Raw genomic sequence first — 25,313 nt, 5'->3', positions numbered from 1 at the left:
GAGTTCATCTTGGCCATGACACTAAAGTTTGTGCTGAGCAAAATTGGAATCAGAAATTGAAGAAAATTAAATCATTAATTGTCATTATGTGAAAACAACGTAAATTGTCCATACGGGTAAAGGTGTGTATCATAATGACATTGTTAATGTCAAAATTGTGGTATAATGTAGCCGTTCTGCTTTTACCTCACACATTTGTTACAGAAATGAAGAAGGTTGTGTTAGATTTTGTTTGGGACAGCAGGGCCCATCTTGTGGCGTACGGAGTTATGACAAAAGCGGCGGAGGTATCGCATGTAAAGTAAAAGCATTTAGGCTCAAGTTTTTGGGCAGGTTTTTAAATGAAACGTACAGTGCTGTTTAGAAAGATTTTTTTCCGGTTTTTCTTTTCCAGATGGAATGATTTAAATTTATGTTTGCCGTTGTTTTATATGTCTCTAAATAAATGTTTGTGGAAGTCATGGCCGGGATTTTTTGCTGAGATTATGTTAGCTTGGTCTGAGTTCCAAGCACAAGTGCAACTGTGTAATAACTTTTCTCGACAACAGTTGCTACATCAGCCTGTTTTATATAACGAATGGTTTACTTTGGACGGTAAACCTCTGTCGTCAAATATTTTTCTTAAATTAACGTTGTTTTGTTTAAAAGATATTTTGTACGTTTTTATTCGGGGTTACTTGCCAAACAGTGCTATTGTAGAGATAATAGAGGAATGTACACAAGCTGAGCAAGAAAAGATCATCAAGGATTTTGATCTTGTAAAGGCTGCAAAGATCTACTAACTGGCTAACCAAACTGAACGTTGGAAACAATTGTACTTGTGGCGGAATGTGAACCTTTGCCAACCGTTAAAGGAGACAATAATTACAATGCCTGGAGGTTTTATGACAAAGAGCTGACAGTAAGAGCGGATGTGCAAGACAAATCGTGTTGTGACAGCTGAGAAATTAATGCTGGAGGCTGAAATTTTGTGGACTAAACAGCATTTTCACTTGTGTGCCCAAAGGAAAGGATTTGTATGAAATTACCGTGCTTGGCAGGAAAGTCAGCGATGTTCTGGAATTACCGTGGATGGATATGATTAATGGTGCACCTAGCTTACGAGAAGAGCACTAGTTGTGTCTTTTATGCATCTACCGAGCTACATAACAGACAAAAAAATCTATGGTAAGTGGACCGAACTTGGGTGTGGAAGCACTTTCTGATATAAGAAGACGATTTTACAAATGGACTAGCGTGGCAGATGGTACAAGGTTCGTCAGGGTTTTATTTTCCACCTTAATTAAAATCTCTGCCATATGCCCTAAAGTTGAAAACAGGAAATGCATATGAGTACTATAAAGTGGTACATGACAATCAAATCAGGGTGTGCTCATTGTGCTTATTCGATGTACACCTGTACAAACAATGACCGAACTTTCGTTGTCATAGGTGTTTATTGCAAGGTCACATGGTCCGTGCTTGTACTGCTGCGGAATGTGAACGTGATGTTATTATGCGAACTGTCTCCATTGTGATTCCACAGCATGCACTTGCGAGCAGGATAAATTTGCTACAGGTGAGACTCAGTGGAATGTCTGTGCAGTATAGGGGGAGGTGATGAGGCACCAGATAATTCAGTTTCGGGGATCTTGAAGAACAACAAAGATCCCGATTCTGTCACGGTGGAATTGAAAAGCCCGCGCAGTCCATTCCAGAAACCGCCAGCTCGGTGCCACCGGTGGTTGAGCATAATGAACTGGGCGTCAGTATGGAGGAGGTAAATGGTGGCGTGGGATTAAAACCGGATAAACGAGCCCTGACTAGCCCGAAATCTGGGGAGGACTGGCAAACCGTGCTATCCTAGAGGGTAAAACTGCAAAGAGGCAACAATTTAAAATGGGAGGAAGGCGAGAAACGGCAAATTGAAAAAGACGAGAGCAAGACTCTGGAAAAGACCACGGACAAAGGGGAGAGACTAGTCAATCCCCAAGAAGGTGGAGAAGGCGTCTGTTGGTTCCAATGCAAAACTTGACAAGGGCGAGAGTAAGACTAACACCTTATAAAAAGTTGAGGACGAGTAATATCCACTTCCTAATTGTCATAATGTTTCTTATAGCATCCCTAAATTTCAGTGGTTTGCGAAATAAAACTAACTTACGCAACATTATCAGTAGGGTCAAAGGAGATGTTATATGTCTTCAAGAAACATTCTGGGTCCAAAACTTCGTTCGAGATAACGACACCCTATTTGATGGCAAGGTCTATACTAGTCATTGCTCCAATGGTCACAAAGGCGTTGCAATAATTGTGTCAAATGCTTTAGTTAATAATGCTATAGGTATTCAGAGGGATGGTGACGGTAGAATTTTAAAACTATCCTTTGATTTCGACGAAGAAATGATCGATGTAGTTAATGTTTATGTGCCTAAAAAGGTATCAGGAAAAGCTCTGTTTTTCGAAAGCATGTATGACTACATCTCTAAGAACAAAGCCATTATTGTCGAGGACTTTAACACAGTACTGTCATGTTTTGATAGGGTGACCAAGGTGATGGAAAATGATAGCTCACACCAGATGCTGATGAATCTGATATTTACTTGTAACTTTATTTGGCAAATAAAAAATCCAGAAAAGTGAAAGCTTTGCGTGGAGAAGAATTTTCCACTCATTTGTCTAACCACCAACAAAATGTTGCATGTATGATAATTGTATACAAGACAAACCATTAATCACATTTTTACATGTCTAAGAATTAAGTTTACAAAACATCATTCAACACTGTCAGGCACACGGAAATGGATGAGACGCTGACGGCTGCACGTCTAGCTCAGTCGGTAAGAGCATCAGATTTTTCAAAGATCTAATTAAGTAGTCATCTGAGGGTCTTGGGTTCGAGACCAATTTCGTGCCTACTATTTTCTCCTTTTTTCCCCCCTCTCCACCAAGCTGCGATTTTCCAGTGGTTTTGCTTGAAGATTGCTTGACTGAGCAGAACCTGTTTTTCGAATATTTACATGGCTGCCCGGATAGATCAGTCCCTAGAGCATCAGACATTTTAGAGGTTTTATTCAGGGGGACTCTTGCCACGTGGAGGACAGAGTGGGGAAGTTTTGTTTTTCTCTCTTCGGAAATCTGTGACATCTGGACGTTACTTTGTATATCCTGAGTATATTTTGGTGTGATGTGGACAGAATTATGTCGAAACCAGTTTCATTCAATCCTGCTAGACGGCCTGCACGGACATTATCCGTGGCTATATATTGCAACGACAATGCGGCTTTCTCCGCTGCAGCCCAGAGGGTGTTCATTCCCACACTGAGTAATGTTATGGACGTGAACTGGTGAGTTTTGAAAAGAATTACTTGAAGAAAGATGTTTTATGTAAGGGTATCATCACAGGCATCTCACAGTGCTCTCCTGAATATGGATAAATTCACTCTGGATGAGACGGAGTGGAAAATTATCCCTGCTTCTTCTAGCTTTATAAATCTGACTGTACATTGGGCACCGGACGAAATGTCCGATGGTATTATTACGGCCGCTTTAAGACCCTATGGTGTATGTCTTGACATTACAAAACCTACCTTTTCGGATGACGACATCAAACATGTCCGTACATTCGGATATATCGTTTTAGGTGCCATTTAGGTCGCTATGTACCGAATTTCATTAACCTTGCCGGAGATGTTGTAATGTTCACCTATCCAGGACAGGTATTTGAGTGCCGTAACTGCGGCCAGGCCAGAGCGTGGAGTTACGCTTCAACCGCCAGAGCAGAGGCTAGCAAAACGTCACATAGGAGAATGTTGATACCGACGTCGACATAGCTGACGTAACATCTGATGTCAGCGTGAGTGACTTTGACGTCGAAGGTGCAACCAGCGACGAGGATAGCGAGGTAGACTGTGAAAAGGAGCCTTGCAACGTTGACGTCAGAGGTCAACTGGGTGACGTCCGTGACACCAGCGAGGTGGGGGACTCTTCCCAACTCACCGTTGAAGAACCCATGTCGACACATCAGGACGATGACGAGCATGTTTGGACCCAGGTGTCAAGGCAGCGGAAACCTCGAGCTCGAACTAGAGCCAGTGCGGAAAATACGCGCTTACAAGGCAACGGTTCCCAAGAAGACAAACAAATAGACCAAAAGCGTGTAAAAATCGACAGTGAAAAGACTGGGCAGTTAAAGGCGCCAAATGCAGAGCCCGTCAAGTCTGACTGTGATTCATGTGAAATGTCACCCTGGCCAGCACCGGACACAACAACAACTCTCTTGGAGTTTCGACGAAAGCAGTCCATGGCCGCTCGCGGTCGTGCAAGGTTGAAGAACCGCAAGAATTAAAACCATGGACAATATAGTTGTTTACAAATCAGTAACCATGGGTATGTACATCTGTTTTCTTTCTTATCTATTTTTTTAAAATGGCTGCTCAAAATTGCGTTAGAATTTGTAGTTTAAACATCAACGGCTTGAGACTCTATTAAGCAGTCTCAGGTGAAGCAGTTTATTTTTGACAATGAAATAGACATCATATTTTTACAGGATATTCATTATAAGAATAATCGTGACAGTAAAAAGTTAAATATTCCTGGTGATTATTTGGGGCACATGGTAATAATAGGAGTTGTGCGGTCGGCATTATAATTAGATACTCGGTGGATTGTGTAATCCGCAAGGCAACATAGTGCCCTTACGGTCGGTATGTGGCTGTGACGACCGAAATTGATGGCACAAGCCTTAAACTCATATGCGTGTATTCACCCAATAATCCAGCTGAGAGAAAATCGTTTATTTCATCATTAGATGTACTCACGAGGGGTAGTAAGCTGCTGCTAGTTGGCGGTGATTTTATATTTTGTAGAGCTTGATAGAATGGGTAGAGCGATGAATGTTCGCAATGACGGTGTTGACGAAATCAGGGTTGTATAAAATGATTTCAATATATCTGATGTTTTTAGGAAAATTCACCCAGACAAGGTTACGTCTTCCTGGTCACGGGCTAATTGTGCCTCCCGACTCGATAGATTTTATGTGTCTAGCTCGTTAGCTGATTACGTAACAAATTCTGATATGACACATGTGGCGTTCTCCGACCATGCCTGCGTCTATAATGATGTCGCTTTTGATAATGTAATTACATGGGGGAATTTTTATTGGAAGTGCAATGTATCTGTGCTAGCAGAGAAAGAATTAAACGAGAAAATACAAGCCGTTTTTAATTCCCAATTTAGCGAGGTTTCTCGTTAATTTATCAATGGGACGATTTCAAGACGGAATGTAGGGATGTGATCAGCTAGCATTGTGTGAAAAATGCGTATGAAAAGAAGTCACAACTTTTACAGTTAGAAGCTGAATTAAATAATCTTAAGCAAGACCCAGTTTTGAACTCTGATCAGACAGATCTTGTAAAGAAGGCAATCAATGGTCTACAGAAAGCAATCCACGGTGGGGCCGTTATTCGGGCCAAGTCAGTACACTTTGACCAGGGTGAGAAACCAACCCGTTACTTCATTCGACGCGAGGCCAGATTGGGAAGAAAATGATCAAAAGTATCTTGTGCCACAAGGATGGTGTCGTTACTCATAGTGGTCAAACTATAATGGTCATACTACATCGAATTGTATTCCAAACATGATGTTGATTTTGATAGGCAGAACGATTTTTTGTCATCTTTACCTAGTGTTGACTGGTCATTTTTGTTCAAATGTCTGGAACATTTCAATTTTGGCCCAGACTTTTGTAAGTGGGTGAAGTTACGGTATACTGTCATATCAAGTTCAGTTATTGTGAACGACCATATTGCCAAAACGTTTACATTATCTTGAGGTGTTCGACAAGGATGTGCCTTGTTGCCGTTATTGTACATATTGTCTTTAGAACCTTTTATTTCTGCTTTTTTTAAAAGCACTGTTCTCCCAACTGGTAAATGGAAAGAGGGAGATGTTCCTTGTGTGGGGTTTAAAGTTTGTGAAAACACTAAAATATGTGGCATCCATTTCGGCAAGGATCACTCCGAACTGAACGGTAATCGGATTTTAAATAAAATGAAGAAAAATGTAACTTCTTGGAACGGCAGATACTTAACTTTAAGGAGGAAATCTGTACTAATAAACACGGTTGCTCTGTCTGGGTTATGGTTTGCTGCCGAGTGTACCCTATTACCAACAAAATGTTTTACGCAAGGCACCCGACTGATTTTTGGTTTCCTTTGAGACAATAAGCCTGAAAGTATAAAAAGTTCTGTGTTGCATATTTTTTATGAAAACGGCGGGTGAAAGATTCATAACACTGAGTGCAAAGCTAAGGTCCGCCACATTTAAGACTTATATATGGAACGGAAGCCAACTAGAGATGTTTTGCTATCTGCTGGCTTGGAATATCTTTAAGACAATTGTGTCCCCAATTTTGCAGGCCGAACATTCCTCACGCCGAAACTATTCCCCCGTTCTATCAGCTTACTTTAAGGGCGTGCAAAGAATTTTATAAGGGACAAGCTTTACCTGTGCAAAGTTTTTCGACAAAGTTCATTAATGCGCAATTAGTGAATCCCATCTGTGAGTTACCCAATATTATGATAAAGTTCCCAGCATTCCAGTGGGCTGTTATATTGAAGTCAGTCTTCAATAGGTTTTTGGATCACAGTTTGGTCAACTTTAGCTTTAAGCTCGTCCATGAGATTTTGCCCGTGAAGGTTAGATTGCTGAAGCGCAACGTGGCAACTGACGATTTATGTGCATTTTGTGGGTTGTCTGAATCCCAGAAACATCTTTTTCTAGACTGTTGGGTAACTAAAAGTGTTTTCAATCATTTCAACCATGTGTCCATGCGGTGTGCTCAGTTTTTACCAGCGTCTGACGAAAACACCTTAGTATTTAAGATGTGAGGAGACAATTTTAATCAAGTGGAAAGTAGATGTAATATTATATGCCATCAATGTATTACAATTCAGCATATGGTGTGCACGAAATAAGATAGTATTTCAAAATAAACAAAGAAATGTCCAAAGTATTGTGGCTGCTGCGAAAGGTGTAATAAGGACAAGAGTTTATGTAGATTTTTACAGAATGGGAAGAACAGAATTTGTAAGAAGGTGGTGTAAACGCAGTGTATTCTGTAAGATAGCCTGAGATAAGCTTGTATATTTGTTAAAATAGCACTCTTCACCTTAATAACGATTTCACTGTATTATTGCAGGTGTGACTGAAATGAAACTAAGATATTGTTCTATGTGTCCCATAGCAGTCAGCAAGTCTGTGATAAATGATTTTAACATAGACAGCTGTGGAATTAGGAAAAGGAAAGTGTTAATTCGTGTACCCTTGTTCTTTCTGAGAACTTGGTAATAAAGTCTACATTTTTCAAAAAAACAATTTAATGCAAATTTTTTCAGATATTTTGTTTAATGGCCTACACAATGTTGCATGTATGTTAGCTGATAATTGTCGGAAAATAAACCATCAATCGTAATTTTATATGTCTAAGAATGAATTTGACACAAAATCATGTACCACTGTCAAGTACACGGAAATGGATGAGTCGAAGATTACTTGACTCAGCAGAACTCATTTTTCGAATATTCATATGGCTGCCCGGATAGCTCAGTCGGTAGAGCATCAGACTTTTAAGAGATCTCATTCAGATGTCATCTGAGGGTCGTGGGTTCGAGTCCCATTTCGGGCGTACTCTGTTTTCCCTTTTCTCCCCATTCTACTTAGCTGATTTTCCGTTGTTTTTTTTTCACTTGATTTTCTTTTGTTTTTAATTGTCAAAATTATAACGTTCCCGGGGAAACATCAACCTGGAAATTCGGCAGAAATTATCTGGGTTTTCCGGCCTCCAATGGGGCCAGCGAAGAAAGCCCATTTAATGCAAATTTCTTTTCACTGTTTTTGCTAATGCGGTACACAAAATTACATGTATTTTAGCCGATAATTTTCGGCAAAATAAACCATCAATCGTATTTTTATATGTCTAAGAATGAATTTGACACAAAATCATGTACCACTGTCAAGTACAGGGAAATGGATGAGACAAAGATTGCTGGACTCAGGAGAACTCATTTTTCAAATATTCATACGGCTGCCCGGATAGCTCAGTCGGTAGAGCATCAGACTTTTAAGAGATCTCATTCAGATGTCATCTGAGGGTCGTGGGTTCGAGTCCCATTTCGGGCGTACTACTTTTTCCCTTTTCTCCCCATTCTACTCAGCCAGCTGATTTTTCGTTGTTTTTTTTTTCATTTGATTTTCTTTTGTTTTTAATTGTCAAAATTATAACGTTCCCGGGAAAACATTAACCTGGAAAATCGGCAGAAATTATCTGGGTTTTCCGGCCTCCAATGGGGCCAGCGAAGAAAGCCCATTTAATGCAAACTTCTTCTCACTGTTTTTGCTAATGCCCTACACAATGTTCCATGTATTGTAGCCGATAATTTTCGGCAAAATAAACCATCAATCGTATTTTAATATGTCTTTAAACTAAGTTTACAAAACATCATTCAACACTCTTAAACACACGAAAATGAATGAGACAAAGATTGCTTGACTAAGCAGAAGTTTTTTTTTCGAATATATATATATATATATATATATATATATATATATATATATATATATATATATATATGGCTGCCCGGATAGCTCAGTCGGTGGAGCCTCAGACTTTTAAGAGATCAGTTGTTTTTCTTTTGTTTTTAAATTTCAAAATCTTAAAGTTCCTTGGGAACCATCAACCTGGAAAATCGGCAGAAGTTTTTATATGTCTAAAAATGAATTTTACAAAAAAAAATCATGTACCACTGTCAAGTACACGGAAATAGATGAGACGAAGATCGCTTGACTGAGCAGAACTCATTTTTCGAATATTCATTCGGCCGCCCGGATACCTCAGTTGGTAGAGCATCAGACTTTTAAGAGATTTTATTCAGAAGTCATCTGAGGGTCGTGGGTTCGAGTCTCATTTTGAGCGTACTATTTGAGTTGCCATTAACCTTCGTCGAGTGAGGACGGGTTGTTTAGAGCTCTGTTCATAATGACTACAACAACAACGTTAGTGTATTTGTGTATATTTCTCTGAATTTTGAACTCTTACGGGAAAAGTGACTTACAACAAGTGTTCTGCGTATTGGGCTGGGGCCCGGGCAGTTCGAAAATGTCCAGGCCCATGTTGTTTAGCCCTGCGAGGAAGCCGAAAAGGACACGGTATGTTGCCATTTCAACACGAAGTCATGCTGCCTTTTCTATGGCTGTCCAGAGGTACTTCATTGACTCTCTGTCTGAACTGACTGACATTAAGTCTGAACTCTTGTGTTTTCAAAAGAATTATTGAAAGAAAATGTTCTGTGTTCGTGTTTCTACGTTGGGAGCACACAATAAGTGGCAAAGGAAAGCATTACTGTGGGTGACACGGTATGGTCGATTACGCCGGCAAGTTCTGTTTACTTGAATTTAACAGTACACTGGCCACCGGACGAGATGTCAGATGAGACCAATGGGGAGGCGTTAAAGCCGTACGGAGAGTGCCTTAGCGTGGTCAAACCCAAGTTTTCTGTTGCGGATTTGTCACACGTCAGTACAGGTATACGAGTTTCGGTGTCACAAGACACGTTACGTGCCGACTTTCATTAACTTTGAGGGTGACGTTGTGATGTTTACATACCAAGGGCAATGGTATGAAAGCAGGAAATGTGACCAAAAAAAATAACAACAAAAAAAAAAACAAAAAAAAAAAAACACACACACACACAAGCTGGCCCTGTGCCAAGCAACGTGGTGTAATAACTGCAACGGGTTTTTGCTTCATGAAAAGCCCCATACCGAACGTAAGTGTACCCGGACCTACCGTGCCTGTGGGTCATTGAAACACGCATTTGATGAATGTGCACGTGTGTGGTCCAGAACATATCACCTGTGAACAGCGTTATCGCGGGTGAAGCCGAGGACGTTTTACGTCGACGTTGATGGTCTAGACGTTGACGTCAATTAGGCGTCTGACGTCACTGATTCTGAAAACGAGGATGCCAACCAGCCTATGAGTGACGATGACCAAGAAGTTGTTGATGAGGTCATGCTGGAAGATGACGTCACACAGCGAAAAGCCAACGTGTGTGAGGAGGTGTCCGGTATATGTGTTCATGGTGAACCTGTCTAATCAAGAAAACAAGGTTGAAGTGCAGGCCGAAGTTCACGAGGTATGCACTTCAGCGCCAGGGCAGCTCAAAAAGACGAAACTGGAAAGGACCATTGTTCCTGACGAAGATGTGAACCCAGCTGATATGGACGACTGCATTTACACGGTTACGTCAGATGACGTCGTTCTTGAAGGCAACACAACGACACCGTGTTACTGGAATATAGGAAACGAAAATCGATCACCTCCCGCGCTAGAAGGCGGTTAGAGAAAGAGAAAATGGATTATTTGGACTGATTAGACAGAAACTTGTGCATAATTAATCATGAACAATGGGCATGTACGGCCTCTTCTTTTTTACTCTGTATAATGTCACGGCTCAATTCGATTTGGACCTTTGAATGTAAATGATCTGCGTGATATTAACAAGCAAGAGCAGGTGAAAAAATTTGTATTTGAGAATAATATTGATATCCTGTTTTTGCAAGAAACCCATTTTGCCAATTATAATGACACAAAAGGTGTAAACGTCCCCGGTGGTGCACGGTGGGCGTATGGGACAAACAGGAGCTGTGGGGTAGGGATCATTATAAGGTACACCGTAGACTGTAACATACGTAAGGGGTAATTAGGTGTCCGTACGGTCGTTATATAACCAGGAAAGTGGAAATCAATAACACTGCCCTCAATCTTGTCTGTGTGTACGCTCCTAGCCGTTGTAAAGAAAGAAAGGACTTTATCACCAATTTAGACCCCTCGCTGTGTGATAGTGAGGTACTTGTATTAGGGGAGCGGGGGGGGGGGGACTTCAATTTTGTTGAGAATAATGTATTGGATAAATGTGGCAGTAACACAATTGCTAGAACCGATGGTCTTGATGAAATTAATGTTTTAAAGAAAGATTTTGGTGCTTGTGATGTATTTAGGAAAATTAACCCTGATAAGAAGTGTTATTCTTGGTCGAGAGGCCAGACAGCTAGCCGAATTGATCGATTTTATTTACCTACAGCTGTTCAAAATTATGTAACGTCATCTGATCCTTTGCATGTGTCTTTCTCTGACCACTTGTGTGTATATTTTGATGTATGCTTTAAAGATGTAATTACCTGGGGTCAATAACGCCGACAAGTGTTAATAACGCCGAGGGAATCGAAAATGTAAAGGAAGCGATAAATGCTCCGCACAAGACAGCCCTTGATGGGCCGGTAATTAGATCCAAGGCTGTGTATTTTGACCAAAGTGGAAGGTCGACGAGATACTTTGTGAAGTGAGAGATCGGCAGAGCGAAAGAGAAAACGATTAAAAATATCAAATGTTATAAGGAAGGCTCAAACGTCCATACAGGTCAAAGTAATATTGCTGATTGTGTTCGCTCTTATTATAAACATCTGTATTCAAAAGGAAGTACTGATACAGAGTTGCAAGATGTCTTTCTGTCCGAATTACCGGAGTTGTCAAAGAATTCCAGAGATTCGTGTGAAGGTATACTAACTGAAGAAGAATTATATTTTGCTGTAAAGCATATGTCCAAATATCGCTCTCCTGATAGTGATGGCCTTCCGGCGGAATTTTATGTTCAGTTCTGGTCCATCTTTGGAAAAAGTTTATACGCCTGTTGTCAATTGTTGTTTTCGTTCTGGATCACTTACGTCATCTCAGAGTTCTGGTTTAATTACCCTTCTTTGTAAGGACCCTGACAATTCCGACCAATTAGCTTGTTGAATGTTGACTACAAAATCGTCTTCAAAGCCTTGTGTAATCGACTGAAATCTGTCACCGATACCATTGTTGCACAGAACCAAACCTGTGGGATCCCGGGTAGGAGCATATTTGACAACTTACACTTGCTAAGGAATACGTATGATTTTGTCGGACAAAAAGACCTTAAGGCTTGTTTTATCAATTTGGACCAGGAAAAAGCCTTCGATCGAGTACATTGGTCGTTTTTATTTAAATGTTTGGAAAAGCGCAATTTTGGTCCCAACTTGGGTAGATGGGTGAAAATGTTATACACAGATATATCTAACAAAGTGATTGTAAATGGGCATTTGTCAGGCTCTAACTTATATCGAGGTGTTCGCCAAGGCTGTCCTCTTTCTCCGTTATTGTATGTATTGTCTCTCGAGCCATTTATTGTAGCTGTTCGAAATGATTTGTCAATTAAAGGAGTAGGTATGCCTGGAACTGACAAACAGGTGAAGGGGTCCGCCTTTACGGATGATTCAACTGTCATTGTTTCTCAAGAGAGCTCTGTTTATCATCAAGCACCAGGAGCAAAGTTGAACTTGTCGAAAAGTGCCGCACTTACCATAGGCAAATGGGACACTAATAATGTTGCTGACATTGGCCTGAAGACAGTCCAAAATGCTAAGATATGTGGTGTGTACTTTGATCCTGATGCAGATGATTTGAACTCTGATCGTATTCTCACCAAGATTGAAAGAAATGTGGGAAGGTAGGTTTCTAACTCTCAGGGGGAAATCTGTGTTGATCAATTCAGTGACCTTAGCCGTCTTGTGGTTTACTGCCCAATGCGTTTACTTGCCAACTAAATGTGTTACACTATGTAATCAGACTGTTCATAGATTTTTATGGGATAACAAACCAGAGTGTCTAAAAAGAGCTGTTGTATGCAATTCATTTGCGGCTGGCGGTCTTAATGTTCAAAATATTTATTGCAAGCTTGAAATCTTTGGTATAAAGCATATTTTGAAATTGTTACACGGGTCCACCGCTGATTGGACACACTTTGCCTTTTACTGGATCGGGTTATCACTACGTAATGTTAGGCCTGATTTTGGCAGATCTAGTATTCCTCATTCAGAGTATGTGCCTAGGTTTTACAAGTACGCCCTCGATGTTTGGAGGGAATTTTATACAGGGCAGACTTTGCCTATTATTTGTTCTAGAAACACTATTTATATCCAGATTCATTAAAAAAAACACAGAAGCCCAACGTGTTGTCGTGAAGGGGCCGCAGTTGGAATGGCCAGTTATATGGAAGACTGTATTTAACAAATTCTTAGATCACAACTTGATTAATTTTTGTTTTGAACTAGTTCATCACATCCTACCTGTTAAAGAGAGGCTTTTGCGGCGAAATATAGCCACTGATGACGAGTGTGTTCTGTCAAGGCTCGGAAACACAGGTACATTTGTTTGTTGAATGTCACATGATTAGACCTGTAATTAATGAATTTTTGGGACTGTTTATCAAATATGCCAATTTTGTACCGTCCTTTAACGAAAAGCACCTTATCCATAAATTGTTTGAAAATGTAAACAACCCAGACGAATCAGTTTGTTTATATATACTGAGTGTTCTTCAGTTTTCATTGTGGTGTGCCAGAAATAACATAATCTTTCATGGTAAGCAAAGAGATGGCAGTTATACTGTCTCTGCTGCAAAGGGTATTGTAAGAACACGGGTTCATGTTGATTTTGTTCGTCTCAGCCCAAGGTGTTTCAAAGATATATGGTGTAAAAATAACGTGATTTGTAAAGTTGTAAAAGGTAAACTTATTTACTTACTGGAGTAACTTCCTCAAAAACTCACATTTCCATCAGAAATACGCAATCCAGGTCTCTCTAATAAATATTTTTTTATTTTCATTTAGATTGCTGTACAGACCGTGGCTCGTACACTGTATTTCCATTCACGTAAATATGACTTATGGTGAATAAATTTTCTTATTCAAAAAAAGTTTTCTTGGATTTTCCGACCTCTGAAAGGCCAACGAAAAAGATCCACTGAGTGCAAATTTTTTACCACTATTTTCTCTGATGCCGTACTCAATGTTCCTTGTATTTTAGATGATAACTGTCGCCAAAATAAACCATCAACCGTATTTTTATATGTCTAAGAACTAAGTTTACAAAACATCTTCAACACTCTTAAGCACACGGAAATGAATGAGACGAAGATTGCTTGACTGAGCAGAACTCTTTCTTCAAATATTTATATGACAGTCCGGATCAGACTTTGAAGAGATCAATTGTTTTTGTTTTGTTTTTAAGTTTCAAAATTTTAAAATTTCTGGTAAAACACCTACCTCGAAAATCGGCAGAAGTATTCTTGGATTTCCGGGCTCTGAAAGGCCATCGAAAAAAGCCCATTTACTGCAAATTTTTTACCACTATTTTGTCTAATGCCCTACACAATGTTGCATGTATGTTAGCTTATAATTGTCGGCAAAATGAACCATCAATCGTATTTTTATATATCTAAGAATGAATCTGACACAAAATCATGTACCACTGTCAAGTACAGGGAAATGGATGAGACAAAGATTACTCGACTCAGCAGAACTCATTTTTCAATTATTCATCCCTCTGCCCGGATAGCTCAGTCGGTAGAGCATCAGACTTTTAAGAGATCTCATTCAGATGTCATCTGAGGGTCGTGGGTTCGAGTCCCATTTCGGGCGTACTGTTTTTTTTCCTTTCCTCCCCTCTCCACAAAACTGCGACTTTCCAATGGGATTTTTCAATTGTTTTTCAATTCTTTTTAAGTCTCAAAATTTTAAAGTTCCCTGGGAAACACCAACCTAGAATATCGGAAGAGTTTTCTTGGTTTTCCCGGCCTCTTATAGGCCAGCGAAAGAATCCCATTTGGTGCAAATTTTTCCCCACTATCATGTCTACTACCGTACGCAATGACGGTGGAGCATCAGACTTTTAAGAGATTTCATTCAGAAGTCATCTGAGGGTCGTGGGTTCGAGTCCCTTTTCGGGCGCACTCTTTTCTTTCCCCTTTCTCCACCAGGAAAATCGGCAGAAGTTTTCTCCATTTTCCCGGCCTTTAATGGGGCCAGCGAAAGAAGCCCATTTAATGCAAATTTTTCCCAATATTTTGTCTCATGGCGTGCACAATGTTACATGTATTTTAGCCGATAATTGTCGGCAAAATGAACCATCAATCGTATTTTTATATGTCTAAAAATGAATTTGACACAAAATCATGTACCACTGTCAAGTACAGGGAAATGGATGAGACAAAGATTGCTCGACTCAGCAGAACTCATTTTTCGATAATCATACGGCTGCACAGATAGCTCAGTCGATAGAGCATCATCGTTAGAGCATCAGAGTTTTAAGAGATCTCATTCAGAAGTCATCTGAGAGTCGTGGGATCGAGTCCCATTTGGGGCGTAGTATTTTTGGCCTTTTCTCCCTTCCCAATCAAGCTGCTTTTTTCCAATGGGTTTTTTCAAATGTTTTTCTTTTGTTTTCAAAAGTCAAAACGTTAAGGTTCCCGGGGAAATACCAACATGGAAAATCGACAGAAGTTTTCTAGGTTTTCCAGCCTCTGAAAGGCCATCGAAAAAAACCTATTTAGTGCAAAATTCTCACCAGTACTGTGTCTAATGCCGTACACAATGTTCTCTGTATTTTAGATGATAATTGTCGGCGAAATAAACCATCAATCGTATTTTTATATGTCTAAGAATGAATTTGACACAAAATCATGTACCACTGTCAAGTACAGGGAAATGGATGAGACAAACATTCCTCGACTCAGCAGAACTCATTTTTCGAATATTCATACGGCTGCCCGGATAGCTCAGTCGGTAGAGCATCAGACTTTTAAGAGATCTCATTCAGATGTCATCTGAGGGTCGTGGGTTCGAGTCCCATTTCGGGCGTACTATTTTTTCCCTTTTCTCACCATTCTACTTAGCTGACTTTCCGTTGTTTTTTTCAACTGATTTTCTTTTCTTTTTAACTGTGAAAATTTTGAAGTTCCCGGGGAAACATCAACCTGGAAATTCGGAACAAATTTTCTGGGTTTTCCGGCCTCCAATGAGGCCAGCGAAAAAAGCCCATTTAGTGCAAATTTCTTCTCACTGTTTTTGCTAATGCCGTACACAAAATTACATGTATTTTAGCCGATAATTTTCGGCAAAATAAAACATCAATCGTATTTTTATATGTCCAAGAATAAATTTCACAAAAAATCATGTACCACTGTCAAGTACAGGGAAATGGATGAGACAAAGATTGCTCGACTCAGCAGAACTCATTTTTCAAATTCATACGGCTGCCCGGATAGCTCAGTCGGTAGAGCATCAGACTTTTAAGAGATCTCATTCAGCCATGCTGCCCTGAGGGTCGATATGTGGCGATATCAGCAGTCATAAATGATATGCCGGTTAAATTAATATCTATATATGCACCTAATGCGCCTGTTGATAGGAAAAAAATTATTCGGAATATGGACCAACTTATCGCTGGAAGTAGTCCTGTAACTTTAGGTGGTGATTTTAACAATGAAAACAATAACCTGGACAAGTATGGAGGTGATCCATTAGCAAGTAACTTTCGTAAAATTGAAATGAATTGTTTAAAACATGATTTTTCACTTTGTGATGTTTACAGAAAACTGTATCCAAATTGTCAAGTGTATACATGGTGTAGGGGTCAGGTATCATCTAGAATCGATAGATTTTATGTATCTAACTTATTACAAGACTGTGTTACATTGGCTGATTTTGTTCCCCTATCCTTTTCAGGCCACTCATGTATTTTTATTGATTTGTCTTTTAGAAATGCCTTTGTGTGGGGTCCAAGCTATTGGAAGTGTAATGTGTCTGTGCTGGGGGAAGCAGAATTGTTACACAGTATTGAGAAATTGCATGAGGACATTTTTGGGACTGGGCATATAGTGGATACTATTGAAAAGTGGGATTATTTCAAAGCCAAAGCCAAACAGATAATTCAAGAATACTCTGGAAAGAAAAATAAGGTATCAAAGCAAAAGCTAAGGGATTTAAATCAAGAACTGAATAGTCTGAAATCTGACCCAGTAGGGAACAAAAATGAAATTTCTAGACTGAAACCAATGCGGTCGCTGTGAGTTCATGTCCAGCTCATGCTGGCTTCCTCTCCGGCCGTATGTGGGAAGGTCTGCTAGCAACCTGCGGATGGTCGTGGGTTTCCCCCAGGCTGTGCCCGTTTTCCACCCACCATAATGCTCGCCGCCGTGGTATAAGTGAAATATTCTTGAGTACGGCGTAAAAAACACCAATCAATCAAATCTGGACTGAAAGCCACTATAAACGACATTCAGGCAGAAGTTAAAAGGGGCTCAATAATTCGAGCTAAGGCTACCCATTTTCTAGACAATGAAAAGCCAACAAGGTACTTTCTACAACGTGAATCTGGGCGTTCTAAGAAGAAAATGATAAAGTCTATGAAATGTCATAGAGACGAATCATGTATACATGACAAACAAGCAGACATCTCTAAATGTGTGTGCAGTTATTATAAGAGTTTATCATAACCTCCTTGCCCTGTTTGAACAGTGCTGAGAGGGGTGCCTGTGAAGGAATTATGTCAAATGATGAATTATTTGCTGCCCTTAAAGGTATGTCTAAATATAAATCACCAGGCAGTGATGGTTTGCCATGTGAATTTTATCTTCACTATTGGTCAGTTATTGGAGACACATATACCCAGGTTATAAATCAATGCTTCAGCCAGGGCTGCTTGAGCTTAAGCCAGAAGTCAGGTTTGATAACATTGCTGTGTAAAGATACTGAAAATTCGAATATGATAAAGAACTGGCGTCCTATCTCTGTGTTAAATGTAGATTACAAGATATTGTCTAGAGCCTTATGTAATCGTCTCAAAGTAGTGGTGGCTAGTGTTGTAGACAAATGCCAGACATCTGGTGTTCCTGGCAGATCAATTTTGGATAATGTGCATCTATTAAGAAGTACATATGACTATGTAGGTCAAAAAGAATTGGATGCTTGCTTTATTAGCTTAGACCAAGAAAAAGCATTTAATAGGGTTGAATGGTCTTTCTTATTTAATTGTTTAGAAAAGTATAATTTTGGCCCATCATTTTGCAGATGGGTCAGGTTATTATATACTGATATAAATAGCTCTGTATTAGTTAATGGTTATGTTACTGAACAGTTTGCTCTAGAAAGAGGTGTTAGACAAGGATGTGCATTATCACCATTACTGTACATACTTACTTTAGAACCCTTTATAAAGGCTGTCGGGCAGTGTGAAAGAATTAGAGGTATACCTATGCCTGGTACAAGCAGACAGTCTAAGATTGCTGCTCATGCTGACGACGCTACGATTATTGTGTCTGATGAAGAATCAGCTGATCATGTTATTAAATTGGTCCATGAATTTGGGAGAGCATCAGGGGCTAAACTTAATGTGGCTAAAAGTGTGGTACTTCCTATTGGTACATGGAAGGTCAGTGACGATACTGTAGCCGGCTTTAGGACTGTGGAAAACATTAAAATATGTGGTGTATATTTTGGTGAAAACCAGGAAGATCTAAACATTGAACGTGTACTCAAGAAAGTAAAAAAAAATGTGTCATGTTGGGGTGACCGGTACCTTACAATGCGGGGCCGGGCTGTTATAATTAACACTGTTGACTTGTCTGTTCTGTGGTACATTGGCCAATGTTTTATCTTAACACCAAAATGTATTTTACACTGTACTCAGCATGTCTTTAAGTTTCTTTGGAATGGCAAACCAGAAGCTATTAAGAGATCTGTTTGTATAATGCATATGATAACGGTGGGTTAAATATCCCCAATATTTTTTGCAAACTGAAGGTATTTGCAGTCAAACATGTCTTAAAATTATTGAATGACACTGAAGCGGATTGGAGATATTTTGCTATTTACTGGCTTGGAATTTCACTAAACCAGGTTAAGCCAGAGTTTGCGAGGTCAAGCTTACCGCACTCGTTAATGCTCCCAGCCTTTTATAGGTTTGTGTTGTCTGCCTGGAAAGAATTTTATCATGGTCAACAGTTATCTCCAGCAATGTTTCACAATAAATTTATATATAGTGCCTTTTTGTCCAAGATTTCTGAACCTCCGAAAGTTGTAGCTTCTCAACCAATGTTACCATGGCCTCGGATATGGCGTACAGTGTTCAACGCCTTCCTGGATAACAATCTTATAAATTTTTCGTTTAAATTAGTTCATAATATTCTGCCTGTCAAGGAGATTCTCTTAAGAAGAAATATATGCACAGATGATTTGTGTAGCTTTTGTGGTAAATCGGAAACCAGGAATCATTTGTTTGTAGAATGCAACATTGCAAAACAGGTACTGTTGAATTTTCAAAGGCTTTTTTGGATGTATGGAAGCTTTTTCCCTACTTTTTCAGAGAAGGATCTAATACACAAATTGTTTGGTGTTTCGTTATCAAAGGACGAGAATTCAGTGTACACATATCTTATAACAGTTTGTTTGTTTTGTGTATGGTGCGCTAGAAATGAGGCTGTTTTTCAAGGTAAAAGGAAATCTGTTGCAAGCATAGTTACTTCTGTTAAGTCATGTGTAAAATAACGAGTTTGTTCAGACTTCTGCCGTCTCAATAAAGTCAACTTTCAGAAAACATGGGCCAGAGGAAACCTTATATTTGCTATTGACAACTCAAAGCTTAAGTTCTTTCTGTAATGGAATACTTGATCTGTTGTAAATACATATACCGTGCATAAATATAAAAAGACGACAGCCCACATCTACTGTGATAAAGATATTGTTTTAATTGGGCTGATGTATTACAGTCCTGGAAAAAAGTTTGGAATATTGTTTTCACTGATGATAGCATTTACCAGAAACGTACTTTTGTGCGCCTTACATTGAATGCACACATTCTTGTTTGGGTGGAAAATGTAGTGGATTATGTCCCCTTTCAGCTCATACACACCATTATTGCTTGTGTCACCTGAGCAAAATTACAGTTGTGACAAAGCATGACCATCCATTTCTCAGTGAAAAAGTCATGTACGCAGACATGATTATAATTTAACCTTGTAACTCTTATAAAAGCTCGGTTAAGGCATGCCAGTGCTCCAGAGTGTTTCCAACAATACTGCTGTGATCATGAGACGTCAGCTGAGTGCTGCAGTCTGCAACCGTATCGTTGGTATGAGCCTAGCTGGAGCAAAACAGAAAGACATTGCAGCAGCTCTTGGTGTCACTCAGGGAGCCGTCTCCAAAATCTTGAAGCTACACCGACAGACGGGTGTGCCTACGCCTAGACCGAGGTCTGGTCGGCCACGAAAGACCACCGAGAGAGAGGACCGGTATCTGGTGAGACTTTGCCGCAATGGCCGTACGAAGAGTTCCAACCAGATACGCGCTGACTGGATGAGATTTACCAATACTGCTGTGTCAAGCCGCTTAGTGCGATCCAGACTGTTGACTCCTGAGTATTTGGTAAGGAGGCCTTAGAGGAAGCCTTTGTTACAGCGTCGACACCGCCAGGCACGCTTATCCTGGGCGCGGGAACACCTGAACGGGCAGGTGGGACACTGGCGACACGTGATATTCAGTGATGAGTCTCGTTTTGTCGTCTACCGGGAAGATGGCCGTGTGATGGTGCGTGGTCAGGCTCACGAGGCTCTGAACGAAGATTGCATCATGCCCAGAGTCCAAGGCGGGGGCGGTGGGGTGACCGACTGGGGTGCTTTTCATAGCACTGGTAAATGCGACCTGCACGTCTTGGATGGACACATGAACCAGCACCAATATCAACGGATTCTGGAAACGATAATGCTCCCATTTGCTCGGCAACAATTCAGGGCAAACTTTGTGTATCAGGACGACAACGCCACGCCGCACCGGACCGACTGATACGGAATTTTCTGGAACAGGAGGGTGTTGAGCACATGCAGTGGCCAGCCATTTCACCGGATATGAACCCAATTGAGAACTTGTGGGCGGAAGTTTCCCGTGGGTTGAATAACCTGGATGAAGCCCCAACGAACGTGGCTGAACTAACTCTTGCTGTGCTCACTTGCTGGAGATATATACCGGAAGAAACTTTGACTTCCTTAGTTGCCAGTATGCCAAGACGTGTGCGCGCATTGTACAGTGCGAGGGGTAGGCACACCAAGTACTAAATTAATTTTCTGTATTGTTAGTGTTTTGCATATTTAACTTACCAAGTATTGTAGACATATTTCCAATCGAATAAAAGTTACAGCTCGTAATAAAATACATGGGTTTCACTGAATTTCTGCACTTGTTTGGGGCACTTTCAGAATATCGTGAAAAACTCGTCTCCTATAACATTTAGAAATGTTTTGGTTTGAGGAAACTATTGATAATGCATCATAGAGACTAGTCCAAGTAAAACCAATCGACAGAGTATTGACCTGAACGCAACGAACCACGCTCTTCGTGGATATGGTGTGAAATTCACCAATACTCCAAACTTTTTTCCAGGACTGTATAATGTCAACTCTGTATTTGTTTATTGGGAATAAATTATTTTATATTCCAAAAAAAAAAAAAAAAAGAGATCTCATTCAGATGTCATCTGAGGGTCGTGGGTTCGAGTCCCATTTCGGGCGTACTATTTTTTCCCTTTTCTCCCTATTCCACCTAGTTAATTTTCCGTTGGTTTTCTTTCAATTGAATTTTTTTAGTTTTAAGTGTCAAAATTTTGAAGTTTTGTAAAGGGAAATGGATGAGACAAACATTCCTCGACTCAGCAGAACTCATTTTTCAAACATTCACATGGCTGCTCGGATAGCTCAGTCGGTAGAGCATCAGACTTTTAAGAGATCTCATTCAGATGTCATCTGAGGTTCGTGGGTTCGAGTCCCATTTGGGGCGTACTATTTTTTCCCTTTTCTCCCCATTCCACCTAGCTGATTTTCCGTTGGTTTAATTTCAATTGATTTTCTTTTGTATTTAAGTGTTAAATGTTTGAAGTTCCCGGGGAAACATCAACCTGGAAAATCGGCAGAAATTTTCTGGGTTTTCCGGCCTCCAATGGAGCCAGCGAAAAACGACCATTAAGTGCAAATTTCTTTTCACTGTTTTTGTTAATGCCGTACACAAAATTACATGTATTTTAGCCGATAATTGTCGGCAAAATAAACCATCAATCGTATTTTTATATGTGTAAGAATGAATTTGACACAAAATCATGTACCACTGTCAAGTACAGGGAAATGGATGAGACAAAGATTGCTCGACTCAGCAGAACTCATTTTTTCGAATATTCATACGGCTGCCCGGATAGCTCAGTCGGTAGAGCATCAGACTTTTAAGAGATCTCATTCAGATGTCATCTGAGGGTCATGGGTTCGAGTTCCTTTTCAGGCTCAATCTTTTCTCACCATTCCACCTAGCTGATTTTCCGTTGTTTTTTTTTTCAATTCATTTTCTTTTGCTTTTAAGATTCAGAATTTTGAAGTTCCCGGGGAAACATCAACCTGGAAAATCGGCAGAAATTTTCTGGGTTTTCCGGCATTCAATGGGGCCAGCAAAAAAAGCCCATTTAATGCAAATTTCTTCTCACTGATTTTGCTAATGCTGTACACAATATTCTTTGTCGTTTATGTACTTTAGCCGATAATTTTCGGCAAAATAAACCACCAATCGTATTTTTATATGTCTAAAATCTAAGTTGACAAAACATCATTCAACACTCTTAAACACACGAAAATGAATGAGACAAAGATTGCTTGACTCAGCAGAACTTTTTTTTCCAATTTATGTATGGCTGCCCGGAAAGCTCAGTCGGTGGAGCATCAGACTTTTAAGGGATCAATAGTTTTCCTTTTGTTTTTTAAATTTCAAAATCTTAAAGTTCCTTGGGAACAATCAACCTGGAAAGTCGGCAGAAGGTTTCTCCGTTTTCCCGGCGTTTAAAAGTCCAGAGAAAGAAGACCATTTAATGGAATTTTTTTCCAGTATTTTGTCTAATGCCCTACACAATGTATCTTGTATGTATGTTAGCTGATAATTGTCGACAAAATAAACCATCAATCGTATTTTTATATGTCTAAGAACTCAGTCTACAAAATATCATTCAACACTCTTCGGTACACGGAAATGAATGAGACGAAGATTGCTTGACTAAGCAGAAATCTGTTTTCGAATATTTATACGGCTGGCCGGTTAGCTTACTCGGTAGAGCATCAGACTTTTAAGAGATCAGTTGTTTATCTTTGTTTTAAAGTTTCAGAATTGTACAGTTCCCGGGGAACCACCTACCTTGAAAATGGGCAGAAGTTTTCTCCGTTAGCCCGACCTTTAAAGTCCCAGCGAAAGAAACCCATTTAATGCAAATTTTCCCCAATATTTTGTCTAATGGCCTATAAAATGTTGCATGTATGTTAGCTGATAACTGTCGGCAAAATAAACCATCAATCGTATTTTATATATGTGTAAGAATGAATTCGACACAAAATCATGTACCACTGTCAAGTACAGGGAAATGGATGAGACAAACATTCCTCGACTCAGCAGAACTCATTTTTCGAACATTCACATGGCTGCCCGGATAGCTCAGTCGGTAGAGCATCAGACTTTTAAGAGATCTCATTCAGATGTCATCTGAGGGTCGTGGGTTCGAGTCCCATTTCGGGCGTACTATTTTTTCCCTTTTCTCCCCATTCTACCTAGCTGATTTTCCGTTGGTTTATTTTCAATTGATTTTCTTTTGTATTTAAATGTCAAAATTTTACAGTTCCCGGGGAAACATCAACCTGGAAAATCGGCAGAAATTTTCTGGGTTTTCCGGCATCCAATGGGGGCAGCGAAAAAAGCCCATTTAGTGCAAATTTCTTCTCACTGTTTTTGCTAATGCCGTGCACAAAATTACATGTATTTTAGCCGAAAATTTTCGGAAAAATAAACCATCAATCGTATTTTTATTTGTCTAAGAATGAATTTGACACAAAATCATGTACCACTGTCAAGTACAGGGAAATGGATGGGACAAAGATTGCTCGACTCAGCAGAACTCATTTTTCGAATATTCATACGGCTGCCCGGATAGCTCAGTCGATAGAGCATCAGACTTTTAAGAGATCTCATTTAGATGTCATCTGAGGGTCGTGGGCTAGTGTTCCATTTCAGGCGCACTCTTTTCTCCCCATTCCACCTAGCTGATTTTCCATTGTTTTTTTTTTTCAATTAATTTTCTTTTGTTTTGAAGATTAAAAATTTTGAAGTAAGCTTAAGTTCTTTCTGTAATGGAATACTTGATCTGTTGTAAATACATATACCGTGCATAAATGTAAAAAGACGACAGCCCACATCTACTGTAATAAAGATATTGTTTTAATTGGGCTGATGTATTATAATGTCAACTCTGTATTTGTTTATTGGGAATAAATTATTTTATATTCAAAAAAAAAAAAAAAAATTTTGAAGTTCCCGGGGAAACATCAACCCGGAAAATCGGCAGAAATTTTCTGGGTTTTCCGGCCTCTGAAGGGCCAACAAAAAAAGCCCATTGAGTGCAAAATTCTTCTCACTGTTTTTGCTAATGCTTTCCACAAAGTTCCATGTATTTTAGCCGATAATTTTCGGCAAAATAAACCATCAATCGTATTTTTATATGTCTAAAATCTAAGTTGACAAAACATTATTCAACACTCTTAAACACACGAAAATGAATGAGACAAAGATTGCAAGCTTGACTCAGCAGAACTTTTTTTTCCAATTTATGTATGGCTGCCCGGATAGCTCAGTCGGTGGAGCATCAGACTTTTAAGGGATCAATAGTTTTCCTTTTGTTTTTAAATTTCAAAATCTTAAAGTTCCTTGGGAACAATCAACCTGGAAAGTCGGCAGAAGGTTTCTCCGTTTTCCCGGCCTTTAAAAGTCCAGTGAAAAAAGCCCATTTAATGGAATTTTTTTCCATAATTTTGTCTAATGCCCTTCACGATGTTGTATGTATGTTAGCTGATAATCGTAGGCAAAATAAACTATCAATCATATTTTTATATGTCTAAGAACTCAGTCTACAAAATATCATTCAACACTCTTCGGTACACGGAAATGAATGAGACGAAGATTGCTTGACTAAGCAGAAATCTGTTTTCGAATATTTATACGGCTGGCCGGTTAGCTTACTCGGTAGAGCATCAGACTTTTAAGAGATCAGTTGTTTATCTTTGTTTTTAAGTTTCAGAATTGTACAGTTCCCGGGGAACCACCTACCTGGAAAATGGGCAGAAGTTTTCTCCGTTAGCCCGACCTTTAAAGTCCGAGCGAAAGAAACCCATTTAATGCAAATTTTTCCCAATATTTTCTCTAATGGCCTATAAAATGTTGCATGTATGTTAGCTGATAACTGTCGGCAAAATAAACCATCAATCGTATTTTATATATGTGTAAGAATGAATTCGACACAAAATCATGTACCACTGTCAAGTACAGGGAAATGGATGAGACAAACATTCCTC

At 39.6% G+C, this 25,313-nt stretch overlaps 1 protein-coding gene and 8 non-coding genes across 10 annotated transcripts in view; 8 read left to right on the top strand and 1 right to left on the bottom strand.

Annotated features, from left to right (window-relative positions):
* LOC135464328 (serine-rich adhesin for platelets-like) overlaps nt 1–25,313 on the bottom strand; it is a 375,213-nt gene that overhangs the window by 80,516 nt on the left and 269,384 nt on the right. The window lies entirely within an intron of this gene.
* On the top strand, nt 7,571–7,663 carry Trnak-uuu (transfer RNA lysine (anticodon UUU)). Its single transcript has 2 exons — nt 7,571–7,607; nt 7,628–7,663. It is a non-coding gene; the product is annotated as a tRNA-Lys (tRNA).
* On the top strand, nt 8,065–8,157 carry Trnak-uuu (transfer RNA lysine (anticodon UUU)). Its single transcript has 2 exons — nt 8,065–8,101; nt 8,122–8,157. It is a non-coding gene; the product is annotated as a tRNA-Lys (tRNA).
* Nucleotides 8,858–8,950, top strand: Trnak-uuu (transfer RNA lysine (anticodon UUU)). Its single transcript has 2 exons — nt 8,858–8,894; nt 8,915–8,950. It is a non-coding gene; the product is annotated as a tRNA-Lys (tRNA).
* Trnak-uuu (transfer RNA lysine (anticodon UUU)) lies at nt 14,446–14,538 on the top strand. Its single transcript has 2 exons — nt 14,446–14,482; nt 14,503–14,538. It is a non-coding gene; the product is annotated as a tRNA-Lys (tRNA).
* On the top strand, nt 15,664–15,756 carry Trnak-uuu (transfer RNA lysine (anticodon UUU)). Its single transcript has 2 exons — nt 15,664–15,700; nt 15,721–15,756. It is a non-coding gene; the product is annotated as a tRNA-Lys (tRNA).
* Trnak-uuu (transfer RNA lysine (anticodon UUU)) lies at nt 21,631–21,723 on the top strand. Its single transcript has 2 exons — nt 21,631–21,667; nt 21,688–21,723. It is a non-coding gene; the product is annotated as a tRNA-Lys (tRNA).
* Nucleotides 22,126–22,218, top strand: Trnak-uuu (transfer RNA lysine (anticodon UUU)). Its single transcript has 2 exons — nt 22,126–22,162; nt 22,183–22,218. It is a non-coding gene; the product is annotated as a tRNA-Lys (tRNA).
* Trnak-uuu (transfer RNA lysine (anticodon UUU)) lies at nt 23,396–23,488 on the top strand. The gene is made up of 2 exons: nt 23,396–23,432; nt 23,453–23,488. It is a non-coding gene; the product is annotated as a tRNA-Lys (tRNA).

The sequence above is a fragment of the Liolophura sinensis genome, chromosome 4 (genome assembly GCF_032854445.1).
Source record: "Liolophura sinensis isolate JHLJ2023 chromosome 4, CUHK_Ljap_v2, whole genome shotgun sequence".
Taxonomy (NCBI): domain Eukaryota; kingdom Metazoa; phylum Mollusca; class Polyplacophora; order Chitonida; family Chitonidae; genus Liolophura; species Liolophura sinensis.
Note: the sequence above shows the minus strand (reverse complement) of the source record. Positions and strands in the feature narration are given on the sequence as shown.